Here is a 21,691-nt window from a genome sequence, read left to right on the forward strand (position 1 = left end):
TGTCTCCAGGCAAACACATTTCTGTCACTATAGATTTGGTTTTATGTCCTGGAAATGTATTTAAGTGGAGTCATAGAGAGGTTTTTTCTAAGAGGAATCTGACTTTTTTCATTCACCCTATTTAATTTTAGATTTATCCATTTCTTTGCATATAGCAGTAGTTTATTCTTTGTTATTGCTTAATAGCATTCCAGTATATGGCTATACCACTATTTGTTTTATCCATCCACCTGTTGATGGATATTTGGGTTGTTTCTAATTTGGGACACTTATAAATAAAGCTGATATGAACATATGTGAATAAGTCTTTTCATAGACATATGCGTTATTTCTTTGGGGTATATATTTAGGAGTGCAATTGCTGGATATATGGTAGATACAAGATTAACATTGTAAAAAACTACCAAGCTGTTTCCAAAGTGGTTGTATCACTGCTGTCACCAGCAGTGTATGAGAGTTTTATCCTCCCCAACCTTGCCAGTGGTTGTATCTCTGCTGTCACCAGCAGTGTATGAGAGTTTTATCCTCCCCAACCTTGCCAGTGCTTGATATGGTCAGTCTCTTTAATTTTGGCCATTCTTACAAGAATATAGTAGTATTTCATTGCAGTTTTCATTTACATTTCCCTAATGATTAATGTTGTTATCTTTTCATGTGTTTACTTGACATTTGTATATGTATATATCTTCTTTAGTGGAATGTATATTCAAATATTTTGCCCATTTGTTTACTTAAGTGTCTGTTTTCCTCTGACTTTTGTGATATTTTCTGTATTCTGGTACAAGTCCTTCATCAGATATATGATTTTAAACACTTTCTCCTAGCAAAAGTTTTTGACTTTGAGGAAGTCCAATTTATTGATTTGTTCACTTACGGATTGTGGTTTTCATGTCATATATTAATGTAATAGCATGACTACAGAGAGAATACTTGGAATTGTAATAGCAAGCAGGGATAAGCCCACATTTCCACTAGGTGACAACTTCACTGTCATTCTGTGTGTGGGAGAGGGTTGTGGGATGGAGCTGAGGAAGACGAAAAGCATCATTGCACAGCTTCCAAGTAACTGAATGGGAATAGGGAAGACATCATCATCCCATCCCCTGTTTTCGTGTGCTTTTTCATCCTCTTACCTTCCTCCTCATTTTATATTCTTTCTCGTCCTCTTACTCTCCCATCTAGTTAACGTGAGACAAGGGTGTTGACTGTGCAGCGCAGAACCAGTAGTTTGTAGAGAAGAACCAGGTGTGATGTTGAATCTGCTAGACAGGCTACTGAAGCAAAAGTCAAGAGATCCAGATCCCATCATGGGGACACTTTAGGTAAGTCACTACCCTTCCTTCAGATTAGTCTATACAACAGGATAAAAATACCCAATTCTCCTGACCACCAGGAATACTCTGGAGTTTAAGTATGATCTCATGTGGGAAAGCAGTCTTCCCTCCCCCTTAGAAAAGTAGTATACATTCGAGTAATTACATTAATAGGGATATTCCAGATGTCCCAGAACTCTGAATGGTAGGCATTAAATTAATGGTGCTCAAGTGTGAACTTTTTATTTTTTTATTTTTTTGAGATGGAGTCTCGCTCTGTCACCCAGGCTGGAAGTGCAGTGGCATGATCTTGGCTCACTGCAATCTCTGCCGCCTGGTTCAAGCGATTCTCCTGCCTCAGTATCCTGAGTGGCTGGGATTACAGGTGCCCACCACCACGCCCAGCTAATTTTTGAATTTTTGGTAGAGACAGGGTTTCACCATGTTGGCCAGGCTGGTATTGAACTCCTGATCTCAAGTGATCTGCCCACCTTGGCCTCCCAAAGTGCTGGGATTACAGCCGTGAGCCACTGCGCCTGGCCAAATATGAACTGTTGAGGTCAGGATTTTTCCCAGTGTGGTCTATGGATCACTTCATCAAATTCATCAGGTAGTGCTCGTTAAAATAGCAGATACTTGGACCTACCCTAGATCTGCTGAATCAAAACCAGGGAGGTGGGATGGGAGGTGTTTCCATTTAAAGTAATATCTTCAGTTGGTCTGGTACTCATCTTAGTGCATTCTGAGCTACTATAACAAAATATCATAACTCGGTAGCTGATAAACAACAGAAATTTATTTCTCACAGTTCTGGAGGCTGAGAAATCCAAAATTAAGGCACTGGCAGCTTCAGTGTTTTGGTGAGGGCCCACTTCCTTCATAGATGGATGACCTCTTACTATGACCTCCCTTGGTGGAAAGGGCTAGCTAGCTCTCTGGAATCTCTTTGATAACAGCACTAATCTCAGTTAGTGACAGAGGACAGAGCCCTAATGACCTAAAAACCTCTCATAGCCTCACCTTCTAATACCATCACCTTGGTATTAGGTTTTAACATGAATTTGAGGCGGGGGGTCACAGATATTCAGACTATAACATCATCCATGTTTGAAAAGCTCTGCTATGGATGTACAAGACCTTCTTACAGTTTTGAATCATTTAATATCTAATTTCATTGATAGTTGCTCCTGCTACTCAGCTTAAATGTCTGTCTTCTTTGGTCTCTTAAATAGGCAACAATTCCTTCAATTAAGTAATATTATTTAAGTGATTATATGTGAAGGACTAAAGTAGGCACTGAGGAAACAGCACAGAGAATAAGATAGGCAGGGTCCCTGGAGCTGTCATTCTAGTTTGGGAAAAGTGGCAGTAAGCAGGTAAACAATAAGCCATGTGATTTCATATGAGGATATGTGTTTTGAAGAAAATAAACAGGTGGAGTAGAAAATGACTGAGACAGGGATTATTATAGATGGGGTTGTCAGTGAGACTCCTTCTCAGGAAGTGACACTTGAGCTGAGTCCTAAACGATAAGAAGAAGCCAGGCATGGAGAGACCATTTTGTCAGTGTCCCTGTGCTGTGTGTGGGCACCACTGATCCAGGAGCAGAGGACAAGCTGGAGTGACTGGAGCCTGGCACATAAGTGCAGACAGGTGGAAGATGAGATCGAAAGGGTAGACAGGAACCACATGGTTTCAGTCCTGTAAGGAGTTTGAGTTTTATTCTGAGTGTGGAGGGTTAGAGTATGGGAGTGATGTGATCTGATTCTTGATGTGGAAGCTGACTCTGGCTGCTGTGTGGAGAATGGTCTGGAGAGGGACAAGATAGGGAGTAGGGATAACCATTAGGAAAATATTGCAGAAGTCCAGGAGAGGGATGTGTGTGGATGAGGCCAGGGCTGCAGCTATGTGCAAAGGGAGGGATGGACCTGGGCAGGGCGTGTTTGCAGGTCAGGCAGGTAGGACCTGCAGTGGCTGTGTGCCTGCGGTGTGTAGATAATGGAGAGTTAGGGAGAACCCCTGGGCTTTTTGTTTGGCCATGCAGAGAAATGGTGGTGCTGTTTTCTGAGATCAGACCTTCCAAGTGCTTTGAATGTTCTCAAGTTATTTAGTTAGTTTTACTATAACTAATATTAGTTATAATAAAAATTAGTGATTTTAAAAATATGTTGGTTGATGAATATGATTCAGCTGTAAGACTATTAAGCTTTTTTTCCCCAGCATCTCTGTAGTAGAATTTTTTAAATGATGTGATTACTCGCCATTTATCTTTTTAAAAACTCAAACACAAGTTAATAAATATATTTTTAAATGTTTTGTCTTCTACATTATGTACTGTATAATGCCAGTTTTATGGATGTAACAAATGAGTGACTATAAGGTGAAGTAAAAGTATTTAAAGTCACTCAGTCTTTACGTGGCAGAACTAGGGCTTGTCTCTATTCTGTCTCCAGAGCCCACACTACTGACCAATACACCTAGGAAGAAGAAAAAGCATTTGTGAGGTATGGTGATTACCCAAGGTCACCATCTAGAGTTAATGGTTTAGATCTGTCACTGTGTCCCAAGTATGTGTCCTGTCTTACTCCCAGCTCCCTGTTCATTAGACTTCGCATTAGCCTTGTTACTACGTGTAGTGGATCACTTTTCAAGGGCTTAGGATGGATGTTTTCCTGAGGTTAACCTGCAGGTAACATAAGAGTACACTCCATACCTTCAAATGAAAAGAAATGGCGTGTTGATTTTCTTATCCAGCCCCAAACTATACTGAAAGAATACAGGAAAATTTCTTAAGTCATACAAAATGTGCTTTTTTTCCTGTCTGGCTCCTTCAGCATCTTACCATGAATTTTACATTTATTATTGTCTATAGTTGTAGATCATTCATTCTTGTTAATGTGTAGTATTATGTTGTGTGGATATTTTGCAATAAATGTATCTATTATGGGGATATGCCTATTTTTCAGTGTTTGTCTTATTATGAGTAACAGTGCTATGAATGTCTTCTACATCTCTTTTTTTAACTGTTATTTTAGGTTCAGGGGCACATGTACAGTTTTGTTATATAAGTAAACTTGTGTCACAGGGGATTGTTGTACAGATTATTTCGTGACTCACGTAATAAGCCTAGTACCCATTAGTTATTTTTTCTAATCATCTCCCTCCTCCCACCCTCCACCCTCAGGTAGGCCTCAGTGTCTGTCGTACCCCTCTTTGTGCCTATGTGTTCTCACCATTTAGCTCCTACTTATAAGTGAGAATACGTGGATTTGGTTTTCTGTTCCTGCATAGTATAAGAAGGATAGTGGCCTCCAGCTCCATCCATGTTGCTTCAAAGGACATGATTTCATTCTTTTTTCTGGCTGCATACTATTCTATGGTGTATATATACCACATTTTCCTTATCCAGTCTACCATCAATGGGCATTTCTGTTGATTCCATGTCTTGGCTATTGTGAATACTGCTGCAATTAGCATGTGTCTTTATGACAGAACAATTTATATTCCTTTGGGTGTATACCCAGTAATGGAATTGCTGGGTTGAATGGCAGTTCTGTTTTCTGCTCTTTGAGGAATCATCACACTGCTTTCCACAATGGTTGAATGAATTTACCCACCCACCAATGGTGTATAAGCATTCTCTTTTCTCTGCAACCTTGCCAGCATCTGTATTTTGTGATTTTTAATAATAGCCATCTGACTGTGTAAGATGGTATCTCATTGTGGTTTTGATTTGCATTTCTCTAATGATCAGTAATGTTGAGCTTTTATTCGTATGCTTATTGGCCACATGTATGTCTTCTTTTGAAAACTCTTCATTTCCTTTGCCCACTTTTTAATGGAGTTGTTTGTTTTTTTTCTTGTAAATTTGTTTAAGTTCCTTATAGATGCTGCATATTAGACTTATGTCAGATGCATAGTTGGCAGATATTTTCTCCCATTCTGTAGGTTGTCTGTTTACTCTGTTGATAGTCTTTTTTGCTGTACAGAAGCTCTTTAGTTTAATTAGATTCCATCTGTCAACTTTTGCTTTTATTGCAGTTGTTTTGATGTCTCTGTCATGAAATGTTTGCCCCTTCCTATGTCCAGATGGTATCACCTAGGTTGTCTTCTAGGGTTTCTATAGTGTTGGGTTTTACATTTAAGTCTTTAATCCATCTTGAGTTTATTTTTGTATATAGTGTAAGGAAGGGGTCCAGTTTCAATCTTCCGCATAAGGGCATCCCAGCACCACTTATTGAATAGGGAGTCCCTTTGCTTGTTTTTGTCAAGTTTCTCAAAGATCATATGGTTGTAGGTATGCAACCTTATTTCTGAGCTCTCTATTCTGTTCCATTAGTCTATATGTCTGTTTTTGTACTACTAATGTGCTGTTTTGGTTACTGTAGCCCTGTAGTATAGTTTGAAGTTGGGGAGTGTGATGCCTCCTGCTTTATTCTTTTTGCTTAGGATTTCCTTGGCTATTTGGGCTCTTTCGGGTTTCACATGAATTTTAAAGTAGTGTTTTCTAGTTCTGTGAAGAATGTCATTGGTAGTTTGATAAGAATAGCATTGAACTTGTCCATTGCTTTGGGCAATATGGCCATTTTCATGATATTAATTTTTCTTGTCCATGAGCATGGAATGTTTTTCCATTTGTTTGTCATCTCTGGTTTCTTTGAGCAATGTTTTGTAATTCCCATTGTAGAGATTTTTTTTTTTTTTTTTTTTTTTTTTTTTTTTTTTTTTACCTCCCTGGTTAGCCATATTCCTAGGTATTTTATTCTTTTTGTGGCAATTGTGAATGGGATTGTATCCTCATTTGGCTCTCGGCTTGGTTGTTGTTGGTGTATAGGAATGCTAGCGACTTTTTTTTTGGACGGAGTCTCGCTGTCACCCAGCCTGGAGTGCAGTGGCATGATCTTGGCTCACTGCAACCTCCACCTCCTGGGTTCAAGTGATTCTCCTGCTTCAGCCTCCCAAGTAGCTGGGATCACAGGCACACGCCACCACGCCTGGCTAATTTTTGTATTTTTAGTAGAGATGGGGTTTTACCATGTTGGCCAGGCTGGTCTCGAACTCCTGATCTCAAGTCATCCGCCTGCCTCGGCCTCCTAAAGTGCTGGGATTATAGGAGTGAGCCACTGCGCCCAGCCTGCGATTTTTATACATTGATTTTGGGTATTGCGACTTTGCCAACGTTTTTTATCAGCTTAAGGAGCTTTTGGGCCAAGACTATGGGGTTTTCTAGATATAGGATCATGTCATCTGCAAACACTTTGTAGCATGGTGGCAGTGGGATCCGTCCTTGTTCACATATGCCAGTAGCAGCTGCAGCTGCAGTGTGGTAGGGTGCACACTGCTTGGCTGCAACAGGGTGCTAGTGGATTCCAGGGTGTCAGCCTTCATGCATGCATTTGCAGCAGCAACTGGCATTTACAGCACGGCTCAGGGGGATGGGGCCCCAGTCAGTAACTGTGCGCTCCTTCATGCTGGTGATGTTGTTTGTACTCTCTGTACAAGTTCCCGTGAGCGGCAGTGGCCACTCAGGTCAGGTGTGGGTCTGCTTTTCTCCATGCCTAGTTTTATGCTAACAGCAGTTTTGGTGCTGGCAGGGAGGAGGCTGGCGGGCTCCGTGCCTGCCAATGCTCCGACAACAATGGCGGTGTGGCAGAAGGAGGGAGGCAGGGGGAGAGGCAGGGCATACTTAGCCAGCAGCAGTGGCATTGCAGAGTGCACATGCACACATGTACTGGTGAGGGAGGGAAGGCTGCATCTGCTGGTGTACACACACAACAGCAAAGCAATGTAGAGGGTGGCTGTGGACGAGTGTGCAGGCAAAGCTGCATGGGGGAGGCTACAGTTGGGGGAGGGTGCAGGTGGGCTGGAGCGAGTCCACTGGGGCTGCTCTTCTCTGCTGGAGCACTCTGCTAGTCAGGAGCAGTCTCCTAGCGCAGGGGCTATGATATGGGCCCGCAGGAGATACCCGGGGGCTGCACTGCAAGCAGGCATGACCAGGCTGGGGCCCCAGGAGAGGCCAATAGACTGAGGGGTGTTCAGGTCAGACCAGCTGTGTCTTATGGGCATGATTCCCTGCAGCGTTCAGGTCCGACAGTTCCCCTAAGGCTAAAGTCTTCTATAGGAGTGAGTCAAGCCTAGGGAGATGGGTGACAATGACCATGCTCCACTACAGATGCTCCTGTACCAAACTCTCTGGGCTCCACTCCAGCTGGAGTTCTGCCCCTGCCAGTTCTCTAAGTAGCTCTCACTGCCAATTCAACTGTCCATGGTGGTCAAGGAGTGTTCTTCTGCAGGGATTCCAGAGGCCCGTGGTGAGAGTGGGTTGCTCCTTGCCTGTTCAACCCCTTCCCCAGGAGTTACTGGGGACCAGAAATGACCTGGTGTATGGTAGCCCTGAGCAGTGTTCCCAGCTTCCTCCCACTTCCACCCAGTATCTGTATCTCCCTTCTGTCTGCTCTCAATGCCTTCCCTCAAGATCTGCTAGGAGTGTGCTAGTCTTCCTGATGCCCTGTCCCTTTGTGGGAGACATTCCTCCTGGCTGTATCTAGTCGGCCATCTTGCGCCCTTTTTTATTTCTCTGCGTATCTTTGAATGGACATTTATTTTCATTTTTCATGTGCATGTACCTAAGAATAGAATTTCTGAGTCATAGGGTATGTGTATGTTCAGCTCAGCATATACAGCTAAGCAATTTTCAAATTGGTTATTCTAATTTATATTCGTATCAGCAGTATCATAGTTCCACTGCTCTACGTCCTCACTGACACTTGGTATACCTTGGTAGCTTTTGTCATTATGATGGATGTGTGATAGTATATAGTATCTCATTTTTCTGTTTTAATTTCTGTTTGATTTAATTTTCTCTCAAGTTTTAAGTTTTTTTAATATAGACAAGATGCTTTCTCTCTCTTTTTTTAACTTTCCAATTTTTTTGCTTAAGGTGCTGGAGTTTACATTCTCAGTTTTGCTGATTGTATCCCTATTGTGTTGTTCATGTTACTCAGTCTCCTCTTCTTTCCTTTAAATTGGTAATTAGAGTTAAAGGCTTGACCTATTCAGATGTTTTGACGAGAGTGTCTTACATGTGGCATTATGTACAGTCATGTGTCACTTAACCACAGAGATATATTCTGAGAAATGCATCATTAAGAGATTTTGTTTGAACAAAATCTGTGTGAACATCACAGAGTGCACTTACACAAACCTAGATGGTGTAGCCTACCACCTACCTAGGCTATACAGCCTATTGCTCCTAGGCTAAAAATTCATACAGCATGTTACTGTACTGAATAATCTAGGGAACTGTAGCACAAAGGTCAATATTTGTGTATCTAAGCATATCTAAACATAGAAAAAATACAGTAAAATATGATATAAAAGATTAAAAATGTACATATCTATACATGTGTATTGGTCACTTGCAAGACTTGAAGTTGCTCTAGGTGAGTCTGTGAGTGAGTGGTGAGTGAATGTGAAGGCTTAGGACATTACTGTATACTACTGTAGATTTTACAAACACTGTACAATTAGGCTACATTATATTTGTAAAATAATATTTTTTCTTCAATAATAAATTAACCTCAGCTTACTGTAACTTTTTAACTTTATAAACTTTTAACATTTTTAAACTTTTTTACTTTTGTAATAACACAACTAAAAGCACACATCGTACAGCTATGCAAAAATATTTTCTTTCTTTATATCCTTATTCTGTTACCTTTCTTTTACTTATTTATTTATATTTACTTTTTAAACTTTTCTGTTAAAAACTAACACACACACACACACACACACACATTAGTCAAGGCCTATACAGGGTCAGGATCATCACTATCACTGTCTTCCACCATCATATCTTGTCCCACTGGAAGGTCTTAGGGGACAATAACACACATAAAGCTGTCATCTCCTATGATAACAATATCTTCTTCTGGAATACCTTTTGAAGGACCTGCATGAGGCTGTTTTATAGTTAACTTTTTTTAATAGGTAGAAGGAGTACATTCTAAAATAATAAAAGGTATAGTAAATACATAAACCAGTAACAGTCATTTATTATCATTAATAAGTATTATGTACTGTACATAATTGCATGTGCTATATTTTTATACAACTGGCAGTGCAGTAGGTTTGCTTACACCAGCATCAACATATTCTTCACAAACATGTTTGTGAAGAATATGTTGAGATATGACAGGACAGCTATGTGAGTAGGTGATAGGAAGTTTTTGGCTCCATTATATCTTATGGGACTACTGTTACATATGTGTCCTGGAGTTGACCAAAACATTGTTATACAGCACATGACTGTCCTTTTTATAGCCTTACATGTATCTTAGTCACTTCAGGCTGCTGTAACAAGTTACCATACACTGATGGGTTAAACAGTGTATTAGTCCATACTCACATTGCTATAAAAAACTACCTGAGACTAGATAATTTATAAAGAAAAGAGGTTTAATTAACTCACAGTCCTGCAGGCTATACAGGAGGGGCATGGCTGGGAAACTCAGGAAACTTACAATCATGGCAGAAGGCGAAGGGGAAGCAGGCACATCTTACATGGTCAAAGAAGGAGGAAGAGAGTGAAGGGGGAAGTGCTACATACTTTTATTCAACCAGATCTTGTGAGAACTCATTCCCTATCATGTGAACAACAAGGGTGAAGTATGCCCCCATGATCCAATCACCTCCCACCAGGCCCCTCTTCCAATATTGGGGATTACAATTCAACATATTTGGGTAGGGACACAAATCCAAACCATATCAAACAACACGTATGTATTTCTCATGGGTCTGGAGCCTGCCAAGTCTGAGATCAGTGTGCCAGCATGGTTGGATTCAGGATACGGGTCCTCTGCCTAGTCCTCACATGGCCTTTCCTTGGTGTGTGCATGTGGAAAGGAAACAAGCTCTCATGTCTTTTATTACAAGGGCACTAATCTCATCCTGAGAGCTGTGTCCTCATGACCTAATTCCTTTCAAAGGCCCCATCTCCAAATACCATCACATTGGAGACTAGGCTTTTAACACATGAACTGGGGTGGCAGTGGGGGTGGGGGGACACAAACATTTAGGTAATAGCACAGCAGGAGCCTCATCATGTCTGTTTATCTCCTCTACTGTGAAGTTCAGGTTGATCACTGGGCTCAGATTTTGTCAGCCCATTCCATCCATTATAACACTTTCCATGTGTTTTTCTCCTCAGGACTTTTTCCACTTTCTGAAGATTGTTGTCTAGGGCTGTATTTCATTAGAAGTTGCAAAATGGTGATGTTGTAATTTTACAGTTTCTTCTGCATTTATTAGCTGGGTGTTTCCTATAACACAACTTGCCCCTATGCCTTCAACTATTAGGATTCACTGAGGTATGGAACACACAAGAAGTGAAGGATGAATGTTTAATTCTTTTGCAGTATTTTCACTTTTCAGAACAAATAGTTGTTTCCATAGGAGCTTCCAAAGATGAGTAGTGAGTTGGTATTGCTCGTGTTTTGTTTTTCTTTTAAAGTGTCCTTGTGACTCAGAGATGTTCCTGTATTTAATATGTTTTAAACCATTGCAGTCACTAATCTCTTTGATGTTCAAATTGTTTCATTTTTGTCCAGTGAGAACCTCCTCAGCTTGGTTTCTGAATCTTTTTGACATGCTTTCTGGTATGATAATTTGGTCCAGGCTTATCTGGTACAATCCTGACCCCAGATCTGGAATCAGCTGTCTCTCTAAGACAGCCTGGTTTCTTTTCATGGTAAGTATTTTTAGAGCACTCAGTCTGTATACTAATCAACTGGTCGTAGTTTGTTGCTTTTTTAGTGTACATAGCCAGTAATTATGCATTACATTTTGAAGATGATACACATCTTGGCTTCCATCCTGAATTGCTCCTCTATGCCCTTATAGATAATCATTTTTATCAGTTTTTGTTTTAATCTTCCAGTTTTTAAAAATATAAGCAAATGTGATGTGTGTCATGCGCATCGGTGTGAAGAGACCACCAAACAGGCTTTGTGGGAGCAATAAAGCTTTTTAATCACCTGAGTGCAGGCGGGCTGAGTCTGAAAAGAGAGTCAGCGAAGGGAGATAAGGGTGGGGCCGTTTTATAGGATTTGGGTAGGTAAAGGAAAATTACAGTCAAAGGGGGGTTGTTCTCTGGCGGGCAGGAGTGGGGGTCATGAGGTGCTCAGTGGGGTAGCTTTTTGAGCCAGGATGAACCAGGAAAAGGACTTTCACAAGGTAATGTCATCACTTAAGGCAAGGACTGGCCATTTTCACTTCTTTTGTGGTGGAATGTCATCAGTTAAGGGGGGACAGGGCATTTTCACTCTTTTGTGATTCTTCAGTTACTTCAGGCCATCTGGGTGTATATACATGCAAGTCACAGGGGATGCGATGGCTTGGCTTGGGCTCAGAGGCTGGACATTGTGGGTATTTATTTCCTCCCCAACAAAAGTAGAAGGTGGCATATTCTACACTACTACTATCCAATGGAAATTTCTGCATTGATGAAAATTGTCTGTATCTGCACTGTCCAACACAGTAGCCACTAGTTTACCTGAGGCTGTTGAGCACCTGAAACATGGTGAGTGTGAGTGAGGTATTGAGTTTATAATTTTATTTGAATTTATTTATTAAAATTAAATGGCTACATGTAGCTAGTGACCACCATATTGAACAACAACAGCTCTCTCCATTTTTTTGCACTGCATTTTTCGTTTATAATATGTACTAGAGGTCAATCCATAGCAGTGTAGAGAGGGGATCTTCGTTGCCTTTTATACATGCATGGTACTCTAGGAAGTATCTTAGATTACTTAATCAGCCTTCTATTGGTGGACATCTGTCTTATATTTAATCTGCTGTTATGAATTGTTCTGCCAGGAATGGCCTTGTGTTTATGCCTGTTTGTCTATTTGCATTATATCTTTGGAATAGATTCTTAGGAAAGAGATTGCTGGTTCCAAGAATTAATGCCTATGTCATTCTAGTGAAATTACTTCTAGCAATGCATGACAATGCCTGTTTCCTCACAGTCTCTCTAAGAGGAACTCTACAGGGAAGTAAACATCATGTGAGAAATCTGTGAAAATCATCTTACTAAATCAGGAGAGTCTGATGTTCAGACTGGGGTCCTAGTCCTGTGCTTGTCTTTGAGAACTTGGTCTTTACTCCTGTCTCCTGTGGCTCTGGGTCCAGTCCCTCAGTGAAGGAGAGGAGTTCTTACATGAAGCAGAAACTCCATGTTACCTCAGATGGACACCTCAAATGACTAAATGGAAAAAAGTCACTCCCTTAGGGATCAGGCAGACTCAAAACAAGTTCAGAAACATACCACTCCGAGACAGTAAAGAAAAACGGAGAAAGTAAAACTTCTACTTTCTACTTGTGAGAAGAGCTAAGACTGCAAGCACACAAGTGTTGCCTTACCCTTTCCTCTGTATGAGTGAGGTAGGTCAGGAGCAAGTAGTAGTAACCCTTTAGCCCTAGGCAAGCAGGCGGAAGCACGGGTTACAAGGTGTCTCAGTTTCCCAAGGTAGCAGTCTCTTTCCACTCAACCATATCATTTTCTATTTAGATGCTGGGTGTATTAGGCCATACTTGTGTTGCTATAAAGACATACCCGAGGCTGGGTAACTTATTTTTATTTTATTTATTTATTTATTTATTTATTTTGAGATGGAGTCTCGCTCTGTCACCCAGGCTGGAGTGCAGTGGCGTGATCTCAGCTCACTGCAAGCTCCGCCTCCCGGGTTCACGCCATTCTCCTGCCACAACCTCCGGAGTAGCTGGGACTACAGGCGCCCGCCACCACGTCCAGCTAATTTTTTGTATTTTTAGTGGAGACGGGCTTTCACCGTGTTAGCCAGGATGGTCTCCATCTCCTGACCTTGTGATCCACCCGCCTCAGCTTTCCAAAGTGCTGGGATTACAGGTGTGAGCCACCACGCCTGGCCAAGGCTGGGTAATTTATAAAGAAAAGGTGCTCACAGTTCTGCAGGCTGTACAAGCATGGCACCAACATCTGCTTGGCTTCTGGTGAGGGCCTCAGGAAGCTTACAGTCATGGTGAAAGGCAGAGCAGGAAGAGGCATGTCACACAGCAGTAGTGGGAGCAAGAAAGAGATGAGGGAGGTGCCACACACTTTTAAACAAACAAATCTCATGAACTCACTCACTATTGCAAGGACAACACCAAGACATTCATGAGGGATTTGCCCTCATGAGTGAAGTAGGTCAGGAGCAGGTAGTAGCCCTTTAGCAGTATGCAAGCAGGCAGAGCCATGGATTACAAAGTGCCTCAGTTTCCCAAGGTAGCAGTCTCTTTCCACTCAACCATATCACTTTCTCTTTAGATGCTTGGTGTATTAGGCAGCTCCACCCCTGTAGCTTTGCAGGTTGTAGCCCTGTGGCTGATCTCATGGATTGGACTTGACTGCCTGTGACTTCTCCAGGCTCAGGTTGTGAGCTGTCCATGGCTCTACCTTTCTGGGGTCTGCAGGGGAGTGGCCCCCTTTTCACAGCTCCACTAGGCAGTGCCTCACTGGGGACTCTGTGTTGGGCCTCCAACTCCATATTTCTCCTCCAAACCAGGCTTCTGCCTAGGCACTCAGGCTTTCTGATACATTTTCTGAAATCTAGGGGGAAGCTTCCAAGCCTCCTTAACTCTTGTATTCCATGTGCCCACAGACTTAACACCATGTGGAAGCTGCCAAGGCTTATAGTGACTTGCACTCTCCAAAATGGCTTGTTACTTGTTATTGGTCATTTCAGGTTTTGGATTTCTTCATGGTTCAATCTTGGTAGGTTGTATGTGTCTAGGTATTTATCTATTCCTCTAGGTTTTCCAATTTATTAGCATATAGTTGCTCATAGTAGCCTCTGATGATCCTTTGAATTTTTGCACTATCATTTGTAAGGTCTCATTTTTTGTTTCTGATTTTATTTATTTGGATCTTCTCTCTTTTTTCTTAATCTGGCTCAAGGTTTGTCAATTTTGTTTATCTTTTTAAAAAAACAACCTTTTGTTCATTGACATTTTGTATTGTTTTCTTCATTTCAATTTCATTTGTTTCTGATGTGATCTTTATTCTTTCTTTCTTTTCTTTTCTTTTCTTTCCTTTTCTTTTCTTTCATTTTTCTTGAGACAGGGTGTCTCTCTGTCACCCAGGCTGGAGTGCAGTGTCACGATCTGAGCTCACTCCAACCTCCATCTCCTAGACTCAAGTGATCCTCCTGCCTCAGTTTCCTGACTAGTGGGACTACAGGCATGTGCCGCCACGCCCAGCTAATTTTGTATTTTTTTGTAGGGACAGGGTTTTGCCATGTTGCCCAGGTTGGTCTCAAACTCCTGAGCTCAGGTGATCTGCCCACCTCAGCCTCCCACAGTTCTGAGATTACAGGTGTGAGCCACCATACCTGGCCTGTTATTTGTTTTTTCTACTAATTTTAGGTTTGGTTTGCCCTTGACTTTCTTGTTCTTTAAGATGTATCATTAGGTTGTTTATTTGATGTTTTTCTTCTTTTTTGATGTAGGCACGTATTAACTGTAAGCTTTCCTCTTAGTACTGCTTTTGCTGTATTCCACATATTTTGACATTCTGTGTTTCCGTTATCATCTGTTTCAAGAAATTTTTCAATTTCCTTCTTAATTTCTTTTTTGACACACTGTTCATTTGGGAACATATTGTTTAATTTCTATGTATTTGTAGTTTCCAAATTTCCTCTTGCCATTGATTTCTAGTTTTATTCCATTGTGATCAGAGAATATACTTGATATCATTTAAATTTTTTTGAGTGTTTTAAGACTTGTTTTGTGGCCTAATGTATTGGCTTTGCTTGAGAATGATTCATGTGCTAAGGAGAAGATTGTACATTCTAAAGTCATTGGATGAAGTGTTCTGTAAATATCAATTAGGTCAATTTAGTCTGTACTGCAGATTAAGTCCAGTGTTTCTTTGTTGATTTTCTGTCTGGGTGATCTGTTCAATGCTGAAAGAGGAGAGTTGTCTCCAGCTATTATTGTATTGGGGTCTATCTCTTCCTTTAGCTCTAGTAATATTTGCTTTATATATCTAGGTACTTCAGTGTTGGGTGCATATATATTTATGGTTGTTATACCCTCTTGCTGAATTGAATTATATATAATTATATAATGACCATCTTTGTCTCTTTTTGTAATTTTCATCTTGAAATCTATTTTGTTGGATGTAAGTATTGCTATTCTTGCTCTTTTTTGGTTTCCATTGGCATAGAATATCTTTTTCCACCCCTTTATTTTCAGCCTGTGTGTGCCTTTATAGGTGAAGTGTATTTCTTACAGACAACAATCCTTGGGTCTTGTTTTTAAATCTATTCAGCCATTCTACGTCTGTGACTGAAGAGTTTAGTCCATTTACATTCAATGTTACTATTGGTAAGTAAGGACTTACTTCTGCCATTTTGTTATTTGTTGTCTGGTTATTTTGTAGTCTTTTCTTCATTCTTTCCTTCCTTCCTGTCTTCCTTCTAGTGAAGATGAGTTTCTTTGGTGTTATGTTTTAATTTCTTGCCTTTTATTTTTTGGGTATCCATTGTATGACTTTTGGTTTAAGGTTACCATGCGGCTTTCAAATAAAATCTTGAAACCTATTATTTTATTCTTATGTTTGCAGTATGCGCTTGTTTGTGCCCATCTTTCTTGGGAAGGCTTTCCAGGTATTTGAAGAGCCTTGAATGTTGTGATCTAAGTTTTTGGTCACTGAAGCCATGTCTGCATTGGGAGTCACCCCAAGCCAAGTAATACTGTGGTTCTTGCAGACTCTTAGAGGTACTGCTTTGGTGTTCTTGAATAAGATCCAGAAGAATTCTTTAGATTACCAGGCAGAGACTCTTGTTTCCTTCTCTTACTTTCTCCTATACAAATAGAGTCTCTCTGTGCTGAGTCCATAGAGCTGGTGGAGAAGTAACACAAGCATTCTGGTGGCCTCCACCGCTGGGACTGTGCTGGGTCAGATCTGAAGCCAGCACAGCACTGGGTCTCACCCAAACCATTACCTGGCTACTGCCTATGTTTGCTCAATTTCCTAAGGCACTACAATCAGCAGACAGTGAAGCCAGCTAGGCATATGTCCTTCCCTTCATAGCAGGGAGTTCCCCTGATCCTAAGCAGGTCCAGAAATGCCATCCAGGAGCCAAAGCTTGGAGTCAGAAACCTTAGAAATCTATGTGGTGCTCCATTCTATTGTGGCTGAACTGGCACCCAAGCAACAAGACAAAATTCATCCCACTCTTTCCTCCCCTTTCCACAGGCAGAGGACTCTCTCCCCATGGCCACCACCACCACAGACTCACAGGTGATATTGCCAGGCTACCGCCATTTTTCAGTTAAGGCCCAAGGGCTTGTCTGTCAGCTTGTGCTGCATGCTGCCAGACTTGGGACTTAGCCTTCAGGTCAGTGAGCTCCCCTTTGGTTCAGGGCAGGTCCAGAAATGCCATCCAAGCCAAGGCCAGGAATCTGGGACCTCAAGAGCCTACCTGGTGCTCAGCCCTGCTGTGGCAGAGCTGGTACCTAAGCTGCAAGGCAAAGTCCCCTTAACTTTTCCCTCTGCTTTTCTCAAACAGGAGTCTCTCCTCATAGCCACTATAGTAGGGAAGTGCTGGGTCACACTTGATGTCAGCACATCTCAAGAGTCTCACCCAAGGCCCCCAGGGTGTACTAGGCTACTGTTGCTGATTATTCAGGGCCCAAGGACTCTTTAGTTAGCAGGTGATGAATCCTTCCTGGACTGAGTCCATCCATTCAAGGCACAAAGTTCCCTTCTGGCCCAGGGTGTATCTAGAAATGTTCAGGAGCTAGGGCCTGGAATGGATGCCACAGTACTCTGCCCAGTGTCCTTTCCTGCAGCTGAGCTGGTATCTAAGTTTCAAGACAAAGTCCCCTGTACTCTTTTCTCTCCTTTCCTCAAGCAGAAAGGATTCTGTTTCAGAGCTGAGAGCTACACTGCCTGGGGTTGGAGGAGGGGTGGCACAAGCACTCCCTTGGCTGCCCTGGCTGGTGTCCCACTGGGTCACATGTCCCCCAAGTCCTCCAGGTCTAGATTGCCTTTTAAGTTTCTTTAGGACCCCCAAGCACTTTAGCCCACAGTGGCAAGGCTTGCCAAAATTCATGTTCTGACTGATGGGATGGGTAATTCCCTTCTAGCTAGGGCTGGTCTAAATGCTCCCTCCATGAGTGTTGGTTGAGTTCTACCCAATGCTGCTTTCTGCTCTGACAGTGTAGCACTGGGTTCCAATGCCAAGTCCCACAATCACTGTGCTCTCCCTCCCCCAAGCACACAGATTCTTGAGGCTTCACAGCTGCTGCCAGGGGGTGGGGAGGGGTGGCACCAGCATTTCAAGACCGTCTTTCTTTTCCTCTTCAATACCTCTTTCAGTGATATGATGTTAAAACCAGGTAATGTGATCACTCGCCTGATTTTTGGTTCTTATGAAGGTGCTTTCTTATGTAGATAGTTGTCAAATTTGTTGTTCCTGCAGGGAGGTCAATTGGTGGAGGCTTCCATTTAGCCACCTTGCTCTGCCTCCTACCCAGTATCACATTTTAAACACCTTCATCAGATTATAGCTTACAAATCATAACATCACACATTTTAAGGATATTTAGATTATTTTTATCAAATGTATGGAGTTGTACAACCATCACCATAATTGGGGTTTTATATGTTTTCATCATCCCCAAGAATCCCATTATGCTTGAATGTAGTTAAAATTCCTGCACACACACACCCAGCCCTATGCAATCACAGATATATTTTCTGTCTATGCATATGCCAGTTCTGGAGATTTTATATAAATGGAATCAATTAATATTTGGTATTTTGTGTCTGGCATCTTATTATAATGTGTTCAAGGTTCCTCCATAATGTAGCATGAGTCAGAATTCCATTCCAACTAATAGCTTAAAAATATTCTATTGCATAGATACACCACATTTTGTTTATTTATTTATTTATTTATTTTATTTTTGAGATGGAGTATTGCTCCATCGCCTAGGCTGGAATGCGGTGGTATGATCTCGGCTCACTGCAACCTCTGCCTCCCAGGTACAAGTGATTCTCCTGCCTCATTCTCCCAAGTAGCTGGGACCACAGGTGTGTGCTATCACATCTGGCTAATTATTTTGTGTGTTTTTAGTAGAGACAGGGTTTCACCATGTTGGCCAGGCTGGTCTCAAACTCCTGACCTTGTAATCCACCCGCCTTGGCCTCCCAAAGTGTTGGGATTACAGGCGTGAGCTACCGCACCTGGCCCATTTTGTTTATTTATTCACCTATTGATGAACACTCTGGTTATTTCCACCTTTTGGCTATTATGAATAATGATTCTACATACATTTGTGTATACATTTTTATGTAGAGATTCATCTTGGGTAGGAAAGGAATTACTGGGCCATATGGTAACTCCCTGTTTTCCCATTTGAATAACTGCTAAACTGTTTTCATGACTCTGACAGTGATGAGGGGTATAGACTTGGTGTGGTTTTTTTTTTTTTTTTTTTTTTTTTTTTCTGATTATACTGAGGTAATGCGTTCTGAGAAAAAATACCAGAATTGAAGTGCTCTTCTTGTCACTTAATATCTGGTAGTACATGATACCCATCTCACCTCACTGGTGATATTAACCTTAATCACTTGGTTAAGGCAGTATTTGCCAAGTTTCTCCAGTGTACAGCAACTGTTTTCCATTTGCCTACTTTTATTCTATAGAAGTGAGTTAATAAGTCTGTCCTGCTATCAGGTGATGGGAGGTGGAATATCTACATAGAGGGAGGGTATCTACATGTACTCTTTGGAATTATTTGATAAAGACAATTTGTCTCCTCAAACCTATTTCTTTATTTACATGTTTACTTCTATAAGTATACATATATGTATATTTATTATATAGATTGGGTTATTTACTGAATGGGTTCATTCCAAAAAAAATCCAGCATTATGATTTCTGTCATGCAGTATAAGTATTTTGACTTAAGAGTCAGGAACCCACAAAAAAGTACCCTATCACTATCATAATATTTCAACACTATCATATCATCTAATTGTAGTATGTTAGACAGGGTTTGTAGATAATACATTTAACCAGACAAATATGACACATTATAATTTCAGATTATTGAATTACATACTTGGAAATCCCTTCAGAAAGAAATAAAAACAGATAAGATAGAGGTTACTGAAGTGATCATGAAAAATTATTGTTACCATTCAGTAAACCTATTTGCAAAATCCCTTTCAGTGAAGCCAAAGTATGGGATGTAGGGGAAAATATTTGTTTCATTTGAAAGCACAATGTTCTATAGCACAGCCTTCATGTTATCAGAGTCTCCAGAATGGATCAAGCAATTAAAGTGTGGAAAGGGTGGTGCAGTAAATTCAGATATCAGATCTAACAAAAGATGGTTCATTCCTATTAATATTTCAACCTGATAAAGTCTCTTACAATTGATGATTGTAACACATAATTTAATGCCCTAGACCTCTCTCTACATCTCTAGTTACTGTCCTCTTTATATATATTCTCTTCCTTGTAACCAAAGTTCTACAAGAATTATCAATTCTCAACTCATAACCCTCTACATCTGCCCCCAACTCAGTTGTCACTCCACTTTAGTGGTACTTTGTTCCCCCACCCTCTACTGAAATGAATCTTATCAAAGTCAACAACCACATCTTTGATGCTTTATAGATCAAGGGTAATTAAATGAACGTTCAAATGGAGACAACATATTTGTTTTCCAAGGCAGAATTCATCTGCTTGTGTATAGACAAGGATTATATTGCAATGCTGTCATTATCTAAAAGTTAAAGATGTAAGATAGCTTTCATTCTGGAGAAGTCTAAAACTTACCAAAGGGATGGTGTACAGTTTGTCCTTAATGCCTTTTACCTGTATGAATGTATGTATGTATGTATGTATGGATGGATGGATGGATGGATGGATGGATTGATGGAAGCATGATGTGTGAAATATGTGCTGGTAATTCGTGGATTTTCATCTTGGATCAGTAGGAAAGCAAGATTTACTTGGTTGTGGTGTGATGTGCAGCTGAGAGTCACACAGTCTGCACAAGGACATATAGGATACCAGTCTCTACTTTTCCACTTAGTAGCAGCATGACCCTCAGCCAGGTTACTTAACATCCCCATACATTGTTTCTTCAGCTACAAAACAGTGTAGCAATCGTATTCCCTACCCCCCAGAAAATACATGAGAACAAAAAGTACCAGCATTCAAGAAAGGTGAGTCCCATGGCTCTCTGATCTGAGGTCAGGAATCCTGCCTTTCTATGGGACTTCTAACTATTCATGTGGCTTGCAACTTGCCCCTTTTCATAAAAAATAGCTTCTGTATAAGTTTTAATTTGCATTTCATTAGTGAATGTGTTTTCAAATATTTCTTGGGCATGTGTATTGCTTTTTACATGAATTACCTGTGTATATCTGTATTATTTATCTATTCTTACATAACAAATTTCCCCACAATTTCACTGCTTATAACAAACATACATTAATTCACACCATTTATTTGGGTCAGGAATAATGGCATGGATAAGATTCTAGCTCAGGGCCTGTCACAAGGCTGCAATCAAGGTCTAGGTAGGGGCTGCAGGTATCTCAAGGCTCAACTGAGGGATGATTCAATTCCAAGCTCATTCATATGGCTGTTGGCAGGCCTCAGGACCCAATTGCTTCTTAGCCAGGGACATAGATTACTTGCCATGTGGGTAGCCCACGACATGGCAGCTGGCTCTCCTTAGTGCAAGAATAAGAATGTATCCAACAAGCAAGACACAGCATCTTAGTCATTTAATGTCAAAAATGACATCCATCTCCTCTTCTCACATATTCTGTCTACTAGTAGCAAGTCACTAGCTCCAGCCCAAAGATGGGACAGATTGCACAAGGAAGTGACTATCTGGAGGTGACAGTCACTGGGGGAAGTCTTAGAGGCTGTCTACCAATGTCATCATTAGAGCCTCTCTCCATATTGGTTTCTAAGAATGCTTTATATATTATGAGTATCAGCCCCATATAATTTGCAAGTGTTTGCTATAGCCTATACAGACAAATTTAATGATTTCTTTTGTCATATACAATGTTTTAAAATTTTCAATATTATAATTTAAAATATAGGTTATTATATAAATAAATTAAGGAGTACCCTGAGCACCTTTACATGTGAGTGCTCAGGGAGATTAGAGAACTCAGATTCCTGGTGGCTTCAGGCCTCAACAGGAAAAGCTTTAGTGAAATTCCAGAATCTATTACTGAACAGGCATTAACAAAGCAGTTTCTCTGATTTATTGAACCTCTCCTAATTTCCTATAACCTGATCTAAAGCATA

The 21,691-nt window shown here is 40.9% G+C and overlaps 1 long non-coding RNA gene across 2 annotated transcripts in view; it reads left to right on the top strand.

Moving 5' to 3' along the window:
- Positions 1–21,691, top strand: part of LOC126946078 (uncharacterized) — a 55,381-nt gene that overhangs the window by 2,217 nt on the left and 31,473 nt on the right. For both annotated transcript variants that reach the window (XR_007722579.1, XR_007722580.1), the window contains exon 2: positions 1,183–1,322. This is a non-coding gene — a long non-coding RNA (uncharacterized LOC126946078). The remainder of the gene's footprint in view (positions 1–1,182; positions 1,323–21,691) is intronic.

Source organism: Macaca thibetana, chromosome X, assembly GCF_024542745.1.
Source record: "Macaca thibetana thibetana isolate TM-01 chromosome X, ASM2454274v1, whole genome shotgun sequence".
Lineage (NCBI taxonomy): Eukaryota > Metazoa > Chordata > Mammalia > Primates > Cercopithecidae > Macaca > Macaca thibetana.